Source organism: Cherax quadricarinatus, chromosome 40 (assembly GCF_038502225.1).
Source record: "Cherax quadricarinatus isolate ZL_2023a chromosome 40, ASM3850222v1, whole genome shotgun sequence".
NCBI classification, from domain to species: domain Eukaryota; kingdom Metazoa; phylum Arthropoda; class Malacostraca; order Decapoda; family Parastacidae; genus Cherax; species Cherax quadricarinatus.
Genome location: NC_091331.1, coordinates 2,619,214 through 2,635,977, shown reverse-complemented (window position 1 = coordinate 2,635,977; position 16,764 = coordinate 2,619,214). Strand labels below are relative to the sequence as shown.

Below are 16,764 nucleotides of genomic sequence, written 5' to 3'. Positions count from 1 at the left end.
TCTATCTCGTGCTCCAAGGTCGGTTCCTTGATACTGGTGATTGGCTCTTGATCCAGGGAATCACATTTACTCCTTCCCTTGATCCGATCAAACATGATTGTCTTACATTCCCCATTTGACAGATTTAGAGCTTCCCCATTACTGATGAACATCAAAATGGTATACAATACCGACAGGTTGTTAGGTAAGACACATATGCAACAGTTAGACAACTTTATTCCGAAACGTTTCGCCTACACATCTCTACTGTTCCTGCCTACTTTCTGTATTTGACTGAAGAAGCCTACTGTGTAGGCGAAACGTTTCGGAATAAAGTTGTCTAACTGTTGCATATGTGTCTTCCCCATTACTGCTATTACTACTACTGCTATTGTTACTATTACTACTACTATTACTACTACTTTTTCTATTACTACTGTTACTACTAATAATGTTAACAAATTTAATAAAAATACTAATAAAATAATATTTCTCGTCCACTACAATAGCTACAGTATATACGTATACCCAATACATTAACCACAATATGTATATACCACTCCACTACAGTAGCCACAGTAAATACACCCGTCCACTTCAATAGCCACAGTGAATATATTATTCCCCCCCCCAAGATGTTAACCACAGTGTATATACCAGTCCATTACAGTAGCGACAACGTATACGTCACTGGGAGGGTTATAACTTCACATATAACCACAAAGTTTGATCAATAATTCTTAATGGCTGCTGCGTCTCCGGCAAGTGCTGACCTCTTACCCGTAATGAGTGACCATTCTCCTAAGTACCAATCCGCATTAAGAATCGGCAGTGGCGTTTCCGGCCCTAAACGGTGGGTTTGCATGCTGGGGGCGAGTTAGTTGGGTGCCCCACCGCAACACACACACGTAGGGGGCACCTATTAAAATGCCCCCTACTTGTGAGATGGAGTAATTAAGGTGAAATGCGTGCCACCTTCCTCTTTTGTGTTGTGAGAGTTGCGAATAGTGTTTGCTGGTGGCAGTGTGGTGATCCGTAGCTCACCTGAGGAACAGGTGGTTTTTGGGAGGTGGGGTGGTGGTGGGTGGTGGTGGGGTGGTGGTGGGGTGGTGGTAGGGTGGTGGTAGGGTGGTGGTGGGGTGGTGGTGGGGTGGGGTGATGATGGGGTGGTGGTAATAGAGATGGTATGGTGGTGGGTGGTAGTGATGATGGTGGTAGGTTGGTGCTGCTGCTGCTTTCGTTGCTGCTCCTTTTCTTATTCAAATGAGCTTTATCAGGGGACATCAAGCTCATAAAGCTACAATCGAGCGAAACGTTGTTCCAATTTAAGCTTGTTCAGCGATGCGTCTCTTCAACAGCGTCAGTAGTGCATTATTTAGATCAGTGGTCGTGGTGTTAGTCCTGGGAGTGGGAAGGGACAAGAGGGCAGCTGGAAGGAATGAGGGGAATGAGAAAGAGAACGAGACGAATGAGAAAGAGAATGAGGGGAATGAGAAAGAGAACAAGGGGAATGAGATAGAGAACGAGTCGTGTGTTGCAGGAAGCACTCCACAGTGCTTCTCACAACACAGACTATTACATGTACCGAATCCTCCTGTTCTCTGTGCCACAGCTGGCTCCAACATAATCTTGTTCTCTTTGCGACAGCTGGCTTCAACTTCCTCCTGTTTCTTGTAGATGGTGTATTGTTTAGCACATGGAAGTGTATCGTTATAGTGTGAGGTACAAATGAGAAATCTTGAGGTGGGTGATGTGCGTCTTGAGGTGGGTGATGGGCGTCTTGAGGTGGGTGATGGGCGTCTTGAGGTGGGTGATGTGCGTCTTGAGGTGGGTGATGGGCGTCTTGAGATGGGTGATGGGCATCTTGAGGTGGGTGATGGGCATCTTGAGGTGGGTGATGGGCATCTTGAGGTGGGTGATGGGCGTCTTGAGGTGAGTGGCTTGTGTTTAGCCATCAGTGGTAGCGAGTCTGGTTGTTTAGACATGGTCGTTAGGTTATCAGTCTCATCCTGGGAGGGGTTGTGTTTATCCTGTCTGGCTTAATGTGTTGTTCTTGTGTTGCTGGTGAAATCGGGGAGGGGCAGTCATTGGGGGAAGTATGTATTGGTCTAGAATACTAGAAATTTCCCCAAAATCCTAGAGAATAGATTTTCCCACCGAAGTGGCTAGTTTATTGTGCACTCCATATCCATCATGTGGATGGTAGCATATGAGCCTATGTATACACAAAAGGCCTGGAAACTAGGGCCCTGAAAGGGCTAACAGGAGTACATCGAGATTTATATTTACGATTGTCTTAGCTGTTGCCAGGAAATTTAGGATATTTGCTTAATGTGTGTGATATATTATTTCAATTAATGAGATACCTTGACATATCACATAGGTTACTATGTTGGCTATCTCTATATTCCTCAGTAAGCGGACATTTAAGCACATTGTGTTGAAGATAGTGACCACACAGCTGGCCATATACCATGCATTTGGTGGTCACCATCTGTGGGTCTGACAAACTGCCAGAAGTACTGGCAGTTTAGCCACTACAACATCTGTCAGTCTGAAGAATTGAGACACTTATGCAACACATGGGAATCTTTATTGAAGAAACGTTTCGCCACACAGTAGCTTCATCAGTCTAATACAAAGTAGAAATGGGTAAGGAGAGGAGGAGTTCGAGGTAATGAGTCCCTCAACCTGGAATCGATGTGTGCAGTCCATCACTTGTAGGAAGATTCCTGTGGAAAATAATTTCCCAATATTATGCTGTGTAAATAAACCTGATTAAAAGTGTATTTTTAAAAGAAGAGAATGGAGCCGACAGGGAGACTGCGCCTGCGCAGAGAGACTCGCCATTGTTGTTTCGAATTGAGTAACAGACGTTAGTTAATGTGAAGAATTTTCGTGCTCCAGAGGTAAAATTGGGTTGACACCTCTCAAATAGGAGGCGAAATTGTTGGATGTGCATTCCAGCATAACTTGAGATATCAGGCGACTGGACAAGAAAGCTCCAGGAACCTCAGATAAGTCTGTTATGTTTAACTCTGGCCAGTGTTATTTCATGTACAGACAGTGAGGTTTTCTGAGTATGATACACATTAATCTCCAGTCAAACTGGTGAGTGATATTAAGATATATTCTCCTTCTGTTATGTAAATGTGTGCATATATAATCATTTATTAATTTTAATATACAGTCCACAAATTTGTATATTTACCAGCATTCCTGATGATACATATTTCATTTGTAATTAATAGGTCCAGAGCAACTTGTGGATATGACAGTGGTAGGTATCGAAGGGGGACATTTTTTGCGACCTTGGTGTCCCAAATTCCTTCTTGTCTAACTGATAAATAATAATTATCTTTGTTCATTTACTGTTATGTACATAATGATACATTCAGATAAATGCAATTTTCCACATTTCCCATGTGTTGCACAAGTGTCTCAATTCTTCAACTTGTCGGTTTTCAAAACCATTCATCAGTTCAGTCAGTGTTCACATTGCAAGCTTCTCCATAAACGTACTTATCTACGTTTAAGTTATCATAGTGAGTTATAGATGTACTCAGACTTCTAACTGCATTTCTAAAATATTCACTTACATAAAGAAGATAAAGGCACAACACCGTGACTGGAACAATACACAAATAGCCCACACTAGCGGAGCTGACGACCGAAACGTCGTGGTCAGCTCTTTCCTCCTTGGTGTGCTCGACACACCAAAGTTAGGTTTTACATTTTCTTTCGAGGTACCTTTTTAGGGGTAACTTATCTACTTTATCAGGAAGAAGTAATTCGATGTGCGACGGAAGCCGTATATATTGTACTTTAAATTCCATTTATGTGATTTTTGAGTGACTAAACCTATCTCCACTGATCATGTTAGTCACTGTGTGGATCAAGAGCCTCGCTGATGAAAATTCTAGGGGTATAAGCCCCCTCAAAAAGTAAAAAAATGGGAAATATCAATATTTTGTTTTTCATCTCACATTATATATATATATATATATATATATATATATATATATATATATATATATATATATATATATATATATATATATATATATATATATTGCTTAATTTTCCCCTTAAAATGCATGAAGACTCGCTTGCTCTTCGTTCTCAACTAATTATTTATCTAATTAGCTAATTATGTATTATTTGTGTTCATTATTTTTTTTTCTTTTATTCTTATGAATGTAGTCTGTCCCTCTGTCTCCCCGTCTCCCTGTCTCTGTTTCCCCGGCTCCTTGTCTCTGTCCCTCTGTCTCCCCGTCTCCCTGTCTCTGTTTCCCCGGCTCCTTGTCTCTGTCCCTCTGTCTCCCCGTCTCCCTGTCTCTGTTTCCCCGGCTCCTTGTCTCTGTCCCTCTGTCTCCCCGTCTCCCTGTCTCTGTTTCCCCGGCTCCTTGTCTCTGTCCCTCTGTCTCCCCGTCTCCCTGTCTCTGTTTCCCCGGCTCCTTGTCTCTGTCCCTCTGTCTCCCCGTCTCCCTGTCTCTGTCTCCCCGTCTCCCTGTCTCTGTTTCCCCGGCTCCTTGTCTCTGTCCCTCTGCCTCCCCGTCTCCCTGCCTCTGTCTCCCCGTCTCCCTGCCTCTGTCCCTCTGTCTCCCCGTCTCCCTCTGCCTCCCCGTCTCCCTGTCTCCCCGTCTCCTTGTCTCTGTCTCTCTCTGCCTCCCCGTCTCCCTGCCTCTGTCTCCCCGTCTCCTTGTCTCTGTCTCTGTGCCTCCCCGTCTCCCTCTCTTTGTTTCCCCGTCTCCCTGTCTCTTTTTTTTACACGTAATTTTACAAGGCTAGGTAAAGGTGCCTACCTTTATTTACAAGCTAAGAGGTGTTACCTCCTCTTCCTTCTCTCTCTCTCTCTCTCTCTCTCTCTCTCTCTACGTGACTTTAATTGCTAACTTCGTAGCTAACACTCTCCTTCCACTTCCCTTATTTTATTTTCTCACTCATCTTTCCCCCTCTCCGTCCATTTCTTTAGCCTTCCTTCTGCCTCCCATTATTGCCTCTCCATATCTTCTCTGTCCCACATTTCTTCATATTCTTCTTTCCAACTTTCTTTGCGACTCTCTTCGCTGCTTCTCTCTTTCATCTTCCTTTTTTCTTCTCTTTCGTCCATCCCCTTTTCCTCCTGACATTCTCCTACCTTCTATTCTAAGCCTCTCACCTATTCCTTGCCTCTCTCTTCCTATCCCCTTGAAGGAGCACCAAGAGAGCTCTTCGAATAGAAGCTCTAAGATGCGTAAACAAGGGAGTGTCAAAGCTCTAAGATGCGTAAACAAAGCTATTTCAAAGCTCTAAAAAACGTTAACAAATCTTTCCCCCGCTTCTTCCCATCCCTTCTTTTTCCTCTCCCCTTCCTTCCCTTTTCTTCCCCCTTCCCTCCCCTCCCAGGGGGGCAGGCCATTACCCCGCTGGGGAGGTCATACAGCATCCTAGCTAGGGAGGGAGGAGGCGAGGTCACTTAATGACCTCGTTAACCATGCTGGTCACTTGAAATCCTCTGTAGCCTTGATCTCTATTTGACCCCGGTGCCGCCAGGTCACACTAGGTCAAAGGCATCCACAGGTGAAACCAGGGAAGTGTCAAGGCACCGAGAGATTAATAGTTGAATGTCTATTTTGGGGGGTTAAATTAATTTTGATCTCAGAGTATATGAAATGCAGCATCATTAACCTTCCCGCATGCGGCGGGTTCTGTCGGGATATAAATAACGTGTTGAAAATATCTAACCAGGACAGGACTGGCAGCAATGGATTCAAGTTGGGCAAATTTAGATTTAGAGAGGATATAGGGAAGTACTGGTTTGGCAATAGAGTTGTACATAAGTGGAACAAAATCCCAAGTGGTTTTATTGAGGCGAGAACTTTGGGTAGCTGTAAATATAAGTTGAACGGGTGCATGTGTGGGTGTAAGCTGGACCTGCCTAGTATTGGTCATAAGTCTACTGCAGTGTTCCTTCACCCTTTGTGTCCCAGTGATGCAACACCTGGGTATCTTGTATTCCCGTGATGCAACACCTGGGTATCTTGTGTTCCCTTGATGTAACAACACCTGGGTATCTTGTATTCCCGTGATGCAACACCTGGGTATCTTGTATTCCCGTGATGCAACACCTGGGTATCTTGTGTTCCTGTGATGCAACACCTGGGTATCTTGTATTCCCGTGATGCAACACCTGGGTATCTTGTGTTCCTGTGATGCAACACCTGGGTATCTTGTATTCCCGTGATGCAACACCTGGGTATCTTGTGTTCCTGTGATGCAACACCTGGGTATCTTGTGTTCCCGTGATGCAACACCTGGGTATCTTGTGTTCCTGTGATGCAACACCTGGGTATCTTGTATTCCCGTGATGCAACACCTGGGTACCTTGTGTTCCTGTGATGCAACACCTGGGTATCTTGTGTTCCTGTGATGCAACACCTGGGTATCTTGTGTTCCTGTGATGCAACACCTGGGTATCTTGTATTCCCGTGATGCAACACCTGGGTACCTTGTGTTCCTGTGATGCAACACCTGGGTATCTTGTGTTCCTGTGATGCAACACCTGGGTATCTTGTGTTCCTGTGATGCAACACCTGGGTATCTTGTGTTCCTGTGATGCAACACCTGGGTATCTTGTATTCCCGTGATGCAACACCTGGGTACCTTGTGTTCCCGTGATGCAACACCTGGGTATCTTGTATTCCCGTGATGCAACACCTGGGTATCTTGTGTTCCTGTGATGCAACACCTGGGTGTCTTCAACTAAAGCTATCCAGGTGTTGCACAGGTGTTCAATTACTCATCTTGTGGGTATTGTGTATGCATGTTCTTAGGTATCCCTGAAGGTATACCTTAAGTCTTTTCTGATATTTTTTTTTCATTCCTTTGTGTTTATAGATCAAGAACACCTCATCCGATCGGCTTCAAATTTTCAACCCCGGTGAAATGTAACTAGAGGAAGGTTTATGTAACTATTGACACGTGTAAGTGCCGTCTAGTCAGTGCTATTATGTTTCTAATTGAAACTTAAACACTATTTTTGTCGGTGAAATATCTTGACTGTCTCGTCTGAATGTCTTCCGTCGTTCATGGCTGAGACGTCTTGTGACGACAATAACTAGTACGTTTTAGCACGAATTTGACAATATGCTAAGATAGTGAAAAAAAAATCTTGGAATTGTTGGATTCTGTGCGGTAGCTGGAGAATGACTCTTCTGGTCGGCTTGAAACTTAAAAATATGTGCTTTTTACTTAAAAAGTTATAGAATTTCATGTGTTCTTTCACACACACACACACACACACACACACACACACACACACACACACACACACACAGGAGCACATCTCGACGTGGCAGATAAACAGTGCTATGGAGCGTCGGGAGGAGAGGCGGGAAGCTGTAATCTAGTGACGTGTTGCGATATTTGTGTAGTGTGAAAGCTTGCCTGTGTAGGAAGCTGCGTACTAGTCGTGATGGGAGGTGTCAGGGGTGAGTCAAAGTGCTAGAGGTGAGGGGAGGTGCCAGGGGCGAGGGGAGGTGCCAGAGGCGAGGGGAGACACTAAAGTAAGCCTTCAACTTCTCCAGGTGACATTAGTGCCTAATTATTTTGATTTGTGTCTCCTGGTTTTTACTTTGTGTGTCTGTGTACACACACACACACACACACACACACACACACACACACACACACACACACACACACACACACACACACACACACACACACAAAGAGCAGCAAAAACCGGTTATAAACAAACACAGTCACATTAGAAGAACGACAACAATAAAAAGACTAGTTAACTCGACTGAAGACGGTGGGAGGAGACTCACGAGAAACAATAAGGAAGTCTGCGATATGTTAAACGATTTTAAGAGTTTTCAGTGGAAACAAGAGGCAATACAAGAGAGCCAAGAAGAACTGGAGAACCGACAGTTACTTGTCTTGCTACACACAACAGGTGAAGATGAAGATTTAGAAGTATGTGGAATATCTGGGTATCTTTATTTGCAGACGTTTCGCCAACCAGTGGCGAAACATACATAAATAAGATATCCAAACCATACCACGGGCGGGGTTAGAATCCGCGATCATAGAGTCTCAAAACTCCAGACGGGTTCTAACCCCGCCCATGGTAGGGTTTGTTTACAATCTTGTCATTACGATTTCGCGAGTCATAAGATACCCAAAGGCTCCACAAGCGTCTCGTTTATCAACTCGTGGGTTTTCTAAACTCTAAATCATTCACTCAAAGATCTACAAGACACTGGACACGGGACGCTTGCCACATTTAACAAGGAAGACAGACAGGGAACGTTCAACTACAAATTGCTGTGACTGACTACCATACAAGGCAATGGAGATAATGATCTGGAGAGTGGTTCAACCCCCGCGGCGGAAGACAAGCTTTATGAAACAAATCTTGGTAATCAGTAGAACAAATTAGTGGTCAAGTACTAGGACATATCAGCAAACGTATCGGTTCTGAGACCTTGATCACTTCTAACGTTTTCTAAATATTGTTGTTGAAAGTGTCTTTTGAAACCAAGAGGTTTTTATAAACGATAACCAGCACCAGTTTACAGATTGCAAATCTCGTCTTACCGACACGTTGGAGTTCTGTGACAGAGTTCCCGAAGTAGCACCGGAGATCGATGGATGGGTGAACTGCACATTTTTTTGTAGTGCAGGAAAGCCTTTGGTACTGTACTCCACGAGAGGCTGGGGCAGAAAGTCGAGGCTGGGGCAGGAATATCAGGGAATGTACGCCGATGGATTAGACAGTAGTACCTTAGGGTAAAGGAAACAAAGAGTGATTGTCCAAGATTAAATGTTTGAATGAGGAAGACTAACTAGCGGGGTTCCGCAAGGATCTATTTTATTACCACTGCTGTTTCTGGCACTGTGTGAGTGATATTTCCAGATGGAATTTATTCAGATGTATCCTTACTTGCTGATGATGTAAAACTAATGAAAATAAAAACAAAACTCTACTAATTGATGGGGGCAAACCGAAAGATTCTCCAGATAAGTGGTTACTTGATAATGATGATGACTGGGGGAAGAGGCAAGATCGAACACGGAGTACAAAATTAGGGCACAAAGGCTACAGACTTCACCTTACGAAACAGACAAAACAGTAATTATGGACAAGGTAGATTGTAGTGGAAAAATGAACATGTTATTAGAAGACGGTGGAACTTACGTGGCTCTTTAAGGTTCACTTGCTACGAGAAGAACCAATCCAGATTATGTTAGGGAACAGAAGAACCAGGGTAGACATAACATACAAAATACTAAGGGGAACTGAGAGAGTGGACAGGGATAGACTGCTTGAGAGGCAAGACACAGGTATTCAGGGACACAGTTGATAGATCCTTTCCTCAACCTCTACCTCCCCTCCACGGGTTTCACCCCTCCCTCATTCCCACCCCCCACCCCTTTACCTCTCCATTCCTCACATCTTTATAAATCTGGCAACGGCGTGACAGCTGCAGCGATGATGCTGGGACTGGGCGGCACTGGGAGGCACTGGGAGGTACTGGGTGGCACTGGGAGGCACTGGGAGGTACTGGGTGGCACTGGGAGGCACTGGGTGGCAATGGGCGTCATTATGGGACACTGGGCTAAACTGGGCGGTACTGGCTGGCACTGGCTAGCATAGGGCGACAGTGGGTGGCACTGGTCGAGAAGGAGAGGCCCTAGGCAGCACAGTGTGGAGCTGGATAGCCCTGAGAGGCACTAGAGAGGGAGGGCCACACAGCTACACCCCTCCCTCTCAACCCTCCCCCCTCCCCCAGCGCCTGCCGACAATAAGCCTGGCACCGTGGCACCATAACGAGCACCGCACGTGAAAATATTGGCACTGAGTAAAATTCCCCCCTCCCCCTTCACTCTCATCCCCTTCCCCCTCACCTAAAAAACCTCCCTCGCTCCTACACTCCCTTCCTCCCCTCTTTTATTGTCTCCCTCGGAGGTCAGGATCTCGCAGCAAGTCTAAGGATTATGGCCTTTAATGCAGCGGGAGATTGTTAGCAGGTTGGCAGGGCTCCTGGCTCTTGTGCCAGTGTGGCATGGACGCTCTTCACCTCAATGGCGTGTCACAGGATATAAGTTCCTGAGACACGGGGAGGGATTATGGGGGAGGGAAGGAGGGAAGGAACAATGTAGGGATGGAGACCGGAAGATGACTGACGGAGGGACGGGTGGAGGAACTACTGTGCTAAAACATATATATATATATATATATTATATATATATATATATATATATATATGTCCTAGGATCAAGGTAAAACACCTAGCTCTGCTGGGTGCTTGTTTTTTGTAGGATGCGTGGTCTCGTGGGTTAGAGCGTCATGTGTGATTTTCGCTCACCATGAGACGGGCCAAAACGACGTGGGTTCGAATCGTCGGCTAGTCGCAGTGTTGTTACTGATTAATACCACTCGTTCGTGGTTACAATAATATATATATATATATAATATATATATATATAGGGTGTGTGTAAAAAAAAATATTTCAGCTAGCAGGACTGGAAGCCAGCTGGTCAGAACTTCACGACTGTGTAGAGTTAGCTGCTTGAGGTTGTCTTCAAGAGGGAGCTGGACAAATACCTAAAGTCAGTGCCGGATCAGCCAGGCTATGGTTCGTACGTTGGACTACGTGCAGCCAGCAGTAACAGCCTAGTTGATCAAGCCCTGATGCACCGGGAGGCCTAGTCATGGACCGGGCCGCGGGGGCGTTGATCCCCGGAATACCCTCCAGGTGGACTCCAGGTATGTAGACTCGCTGGTGTACCCGGAATTAGGAGAAACGTGATTTGCAGTCCAACAAGCTACCTAACGTTATGAGGCATCTGTAGCCGAGTGGTTTAAGGCGTCAGGTTGGCAGCTAGCTACACTCTGGGAGAGCTGGCGACCTCTGCTCGAATCCTGCTGGCTGAGATATTTCTTTGCAAATATTTTTGCTTGTTTCTACGAAATAATCTAGGTTAATCCCGAAGTGAGAGTAGTGATATACGTAAGGAGGTCTTCCATATGGAGGTAACAGAGGGAATAACAGCAAAACAGAAAGGCAACTCCAGATTCCTCACCGCTTTTGTCTCTCTCTTACATCAACAAGAGAGCTTGTTGACACAGGTAAGCCAGGCAACAGGTATCAAGTGGGAACCACTAATGTGGCTCATGATTCAAAAGATCCATTTTTTTTATCATACAAATGTGAAGATTGCGACTCGTGTACCAGAAATAACACATTTCTCTCTTTAGAACCAAATCTACTAAATTACGAATGTCAGACTCGCGTGATCCCGCCATGTTTGTTTACAAAGGTTCGGTGAGTAAGACACTGATTCCAAAGGAGTCTTTATCGTGCAGTTAAAGTCGCCTCTGTATGTTCTTATTCACCATACTGTCGACGCTTCACTATTTGTCTACAAAGGTCCTCTTCTAAAGTAGATAATAAGATGTGATAAGTGGTTTTGAAAACCGACATGTTGAAGATTGAGACACTTATGTAACATATGGGAATTTTTTTTTAAAGAAACGTTTCGCCACACTTTGGCATCTTCAGTCCTATACAAAGCAGAAACGGGTAAGGAGAGGAGGAGTTTGAGGTAATCAGTCCCTCAGCCTGGAGTCGATGTGTTCCAGGCTGAGGGACTGATTACCTCAAACTCTTCCTCTCCTTACCCCTTTTTTCTGCTTTGTATTGGACTGATGAAGTCACTGTGTGGCGAAACGTTTCCTTAATAAAGATTCTCATATATTGCATAAGTATCTCAATCTTCAAGATAATAAGATACTAAACTTACACTGTTCTTAATAGTGTATAAACCTAGGTGTTCTAGACACATGTGTTCATGTGCTACCTTGGTTTTGTGGTGCCATCACAGGGCCACCTGGAGGTGGCACTCCAGGCTATTCATCTCTCGCTAACATGTGCACCTTGGCACTGTTTTCAAAACGCCGTGTGGTGCCAGTTTCAGAATGGCACCCGGGGCGATGTATCACCTGTAAGTGCCACCATAACATCATCAGGAAATTTTTTGGAGAGGTGGTACCTCCGCCACCCTGAGTGGGAGGGGCTGGGTTTGATTGGTGTTGTGGGTACGGGATTAAATTCCTGGGTAGCTTTGGGTATCAGTGGTTTTGATAAGGACCTGCCTTGTATGGGCCAGTAGGCCTTTTGCAGTGTTCCTCCATTCTTATGTTCTTGTGGTGGTGGTGGTGGTGGTGGTGGTGGTGGTGGGGGTGGGGGTGGGGGTGTTGGGGAGTCAGTGGTGATTTTTCTGACCTCCATGGCTGCTATATCTGCTACATAACTGGTCAGTCTGAGTCACTGGGAAACAATCTTCGTTTCCTTCCTTATCGTTGTATTATTCCCGGTGCTTCCCTTAGTCATTAGTTTCCTCTCCCTCCCTCTCTCCCTTTATCCTTCCTTCCCTTCCTTTCTCTTCCCCTTCCCCCCTTCATCTCACCCTCCCTTCCTCCAAATTTTTCTTATTCGCCCTTCCTTTACATGTCAGATGTCTAGCTTCAGTCTAGTTTTCATATCCCCTCACTCTCCCTCACTCTCCCTCACTCTCCCTTAGTAATGACCTTACCATTTTGTTTAAAGTAAGACAGGTAAGGGAGAGGAGGGTAAGGAGTAGAAGAGAAAGAAAATATGGCAAAGGGTGGAGAGGAGAGGGGAGGAGAGAGAGGAGAGGGAAGGGGACCATGGAGGGTTAGAAAAGAGTACATGGAGACGGCCATTATGAGGGGGTTATAAAGGGAAAACATGGGTCGTGAGAGAGAGATCCACGAACTTAGTGAAGAAAGGATGGAAAAGATAGAAATCCTCTCCTAATGACAACGGAGGAGGTGATTATGGTTCTCTTGCTAGCTAGGTAACGAGTTAATATATATATATATATATATATATATATATATATATATATATATATATATATATATATATATATATATATATATATATATATATATACACACTTCAGACATCAAAGCAGAATCACACAAGTAATAAATATTCAAATTATGAGCCCATCTGTCAGCCTTTATGGGGTGTGGTTCCCTTACCTTGACTGAGAGACTGTCTCATGGCCCATAACACCCTCATCTCTCCCCTCCCCCACCTGACCTTCACCCCTTACCCTCCTCCCCTCTATTTTCCCTCAGATATGCTCCAAGGAGGTGATGTAGCTCCCTCCAGGCTGACTCACCCTCATGGCCCTCTCCCAGGTGTAGACCTGTGGCCATGTTCCCCTCTCAATCCCTCGTTTCCTGTTTCCCCTCCATCACCATCACACCCCCCTCACTTTTTATTTACCTCTTGTTAGACTTTCTTTAAGATAGAAGTTGATAGTTCTTCCCGTCAGAATAGTGAGGAGTCTAAAGTTTTCTTCTGTCTGCACTTTCGTGCTCTCTCTCTCTCTCTCTCTCTCTCTCTCTCTCTCTCTCTCTCTCTCTCTCTCTCTCGTTCTTGTCGGGCTTCTCTCCCTCTTCATTATCTGTCTTTGGACCCCCCTTCCCCCAGCTCCTTACTAGACACATTCCCCTCATTCTTATCTCTCACTGCTCCCCTCTCTTACTCTTTCCCTCAATGTCTTCATTACTCACCTTCCTAACAAGGTCCCCTCTGTTCCCTCTCATCCATTTCTCTCTCTACACACCTCCCACTTCTCTCACTTCTCTTCCTTGCCACCTATTCCTTTTCCCCCGAGGGCTGAAGAAGCGTGGGGGGGTTGATGGCAGTGCTGGCGCCGGAGAGAGTGCCACAAGTGCTTGGGATGCCAGTGCAGGGTGCCACAGCCTCACGTACAGCCATTACTAACCTTCGCGCTGACAACTTCCTTCTCGCGGAGGTGCCAGAATCACCTCACTAAAACGCGGCAGTCTTCTCCCTGGCACTCTTCTCCTTGCCTCGGCACTCTTCTCCCTGCCTTGGCACTCTTCTCTCTGCCCCGGCACTTTTCTCCCTGCCCCAGCACTTTTCTCCCTGCCCCAGCACTTTTCTCCCTGCCCCAGCACTCTTCTCCCTGCCTCAGCACTCTTCTCTCTGCCCCGGCACTCTTCTCCCTGCCCTGGCACTCTTCTACATGCCTCGGCACTCTTCTCCCTGCCCCGGCACTTCTCCCTGTCCCGGCACTCTTCTCCCTGCCTCGGCACTCTTCTCTCTGCCCCGGTACTCCTCTACCTGCCTCGGCACTCTTCTTCCTGCCCCGGCACTTCTCCCTGTCCCGGCACTCTTCTCCCTGCCTCGGCACTCTTCTCTCTGCCCCGGTACTCCTCTACCTGCCTCGGCACTCTTCTTCCTGCCCTGGCACTCTTCTCTCTGCCCAGGCACTCTTCTCCCTGCCCAGGCACTCTTCTCCCTGCCCCGGCACTCTTCTCCCTGCCCTGGCACTCTTCTCCCTACCCCGGCACTCTTCTCCCTACCCCGGCACTCTTCTCCCTGCCCTGGTTCTGCTCGCCGCGGTACTCTTCACCTTACCGGATGTGCACTCTGGTGTGACTGGCTGGCTGGCTGGCTGGCTGGCTGGCTGGCTGGCTCGCTGGCTGGCTGGCTGGCTGGCTGGCTGGCTGGCTGGCTGGCTGCATGATTGACTGGCCTGCAGAACAGAAGGAGATTCATATATATGTATCAATTATGCTTTATTCTCAACCAAACACGCAGGATTGTTGTTGCTGTTGCTGCTGCTCCTGCTGTTGTTGCTATTGTATCCTGCGTGCACGTCCATCATGGCCGTCGTGAATGATGAAGCAGGAGGTGTATCATCCCAGACAAGCGAGGACAGTCATCAACATGACGCCCACAGCTTCGTCTCATCCTCCTGCCGTGGCTACCTGATTTATTACCTGTTAATTAATGGTCATTGTCGTCAGGTATATTTTACAGCCGAGGGTAATGATAGCAGAAGACGTGGCAATTAGCGACGCAGGTGTATAGACTAGTTAGCAGGGGCAGTAATCAGGAACAAGAGGGAAGCAATGTGACCTCAGAACCGCCCTCGACGACCTGAACCAAGAATCTCTAGAACACTTGATGCAATATGTGACAGGCCTGTCAGAGTATGTAGTGTCAGCCTAAATGTCTGTAAATAAGTGAACCTAACCACTGTACAGGTAGGGGTCGAACTCACGGCAATTGAGTCGTGTAAGACTCCAGGCCAATCCGTAAGCCACTGTAGCCAGCTGGTCCAGTGCCTTGCGCACTGACCTGGATAAAAAGACTAGAATAGAAACACAGATGATTAGAAGGAAACTAAAAATGAAAAGTATAGATGAACTCAATGTGAGGGACGTTCAGTCAGTGTGTACAACATTACAACAACGTCTCTAATTAATGAAACAATCATATTTTAAAGACAAGAAAGGTGGAAATGCTGGAGTGGAGACGGTGGTGGCCAGGAATTATTTAACTCACCTGTACGTACATGTTACAGGTTGGCAAAGCAACTTCAAGACAGGAGAAGCAAAGTAAAGAGTGTGGCGAGGAGGGTAAGAGCTCACACTCCAGCAGAGTACAGAAAATACAGTGCTAATAATATATGAGCAATATAAACACGCAATTAAGATTTATAGCATCTTACAAGCATATGCATATATATATATATATATATATATATATATATATATATATATATATATATATATATATATATATATATATATATATATATATATATATATATACCACAGCTAGTGTGCATCTCTAGGTGTTGAATTGTGGAGTTTTGTATAATTTATGTTAGAGGGTGTCACTTGTGTTTTGGGCCAGCTGCCAAGACCAGACCTCCCTCCCTCCTTCAATCCCACCCTCCCTATCTCCTAACCTCCCTCCCTCACCCTGCACACAGCACAGGGTGTCAACAGATGTCAAGAACAGAGGCAGGGTCCTTCACACCAGGCGAACATCAGTACAGCCGCAACAGAAGACAAATAACTTATACAGGAACCATCGTAACACAGGATAAACTACCTGACTAAAGCTGAACAACCTAATTTTCGTTGTATGGGAATGAACAACATAACTATCGTGGGGAGAGGACAGAGGCACGACCCTTAGTAAGGGCTGAACAACAGAACACTGTTAATAGAACGAGTAACCGGGACACAACAAAAACCACACTGGTGGAGGCTGGAGTCTCTGTCCGTTAATCTCTGTGCTCGGTCTCTGAGGAACCAGGCTGTTGGTAGCTACGAACCGCTGTTCTCTCTCCATCTTGGGCAGGTATGATGGAGCCTGATGCCCGTCTGATTGGCTCGGCACGCCCGCTAGCTCCTGATTGTAATGGAGTGGGTGCGGAGGCCATCGCCAAAAATGAGACCTGATTGGTGGGCAGGTGTGAACATTCACGCCTAAGGTGTGCGAGATGGTGTCAGCGCCGGAACTTGATTGGCCGACCGCCGCGGCGCTAACGCTGGAGGTGTGAGTTTTCACGCCATAGGTGTGAGGGAGGTGTGACGTCAGTCGCAACTCGCGCCGTGATAGGGCAAGACTCGCGCGGGACGCGGCAGGAGGTGTGAGATTTCTCGCCATTTGTTAGTCATGTTCACGCCTCGGCGAATCAGCGAGTGGCGGAAGATAATACCTACACTAACACTGGATTGGTCAAGACGCAAATCGCCACCTTCTCTTCCTTCACCCCTTACATCAGGCGACGCACGCTCCCACCAACGCGACAAGACGCGAGTAACGCATCCAACAAAAACGTACAATAGAAGGCGCTTCGCGACCCACAGACGCATAAACAACCCGGAGCCCTTGAAGCACAGCGGTGACAGTAGAGCATCGACAC

The 16,764-nt window shown here is 46.2% G+C and overlaps 1 long non-coding RNA gene across 1 annotated transcript in view; it reads right to left on the bottom strand.

Moving 5' to 3' along the window:
• Window positions 1-14,574, bottom strand: part of LOC138853789 (uncharacterized) — an 87,650-nt gene extending 73,076 nt beyond the window's left edge. The window contains exons 1-2 of the long non-coding RNA XR_011392949.1: window positions 14,457-14,574; window positions 8,566-8,751 (exon numbers count right to left, since the gene is read on the bottom strand). This is a non-coding gene — a long non-coding RNA (uncharacterized lncRNA). The remainder of the gene's footprint in view (window positions 1-8,565; window positions 8,752-14,456) is intronic.
• Between the last annotated feature and the right edge of the window lie 2,190 nt (window positions 14,575-16,764).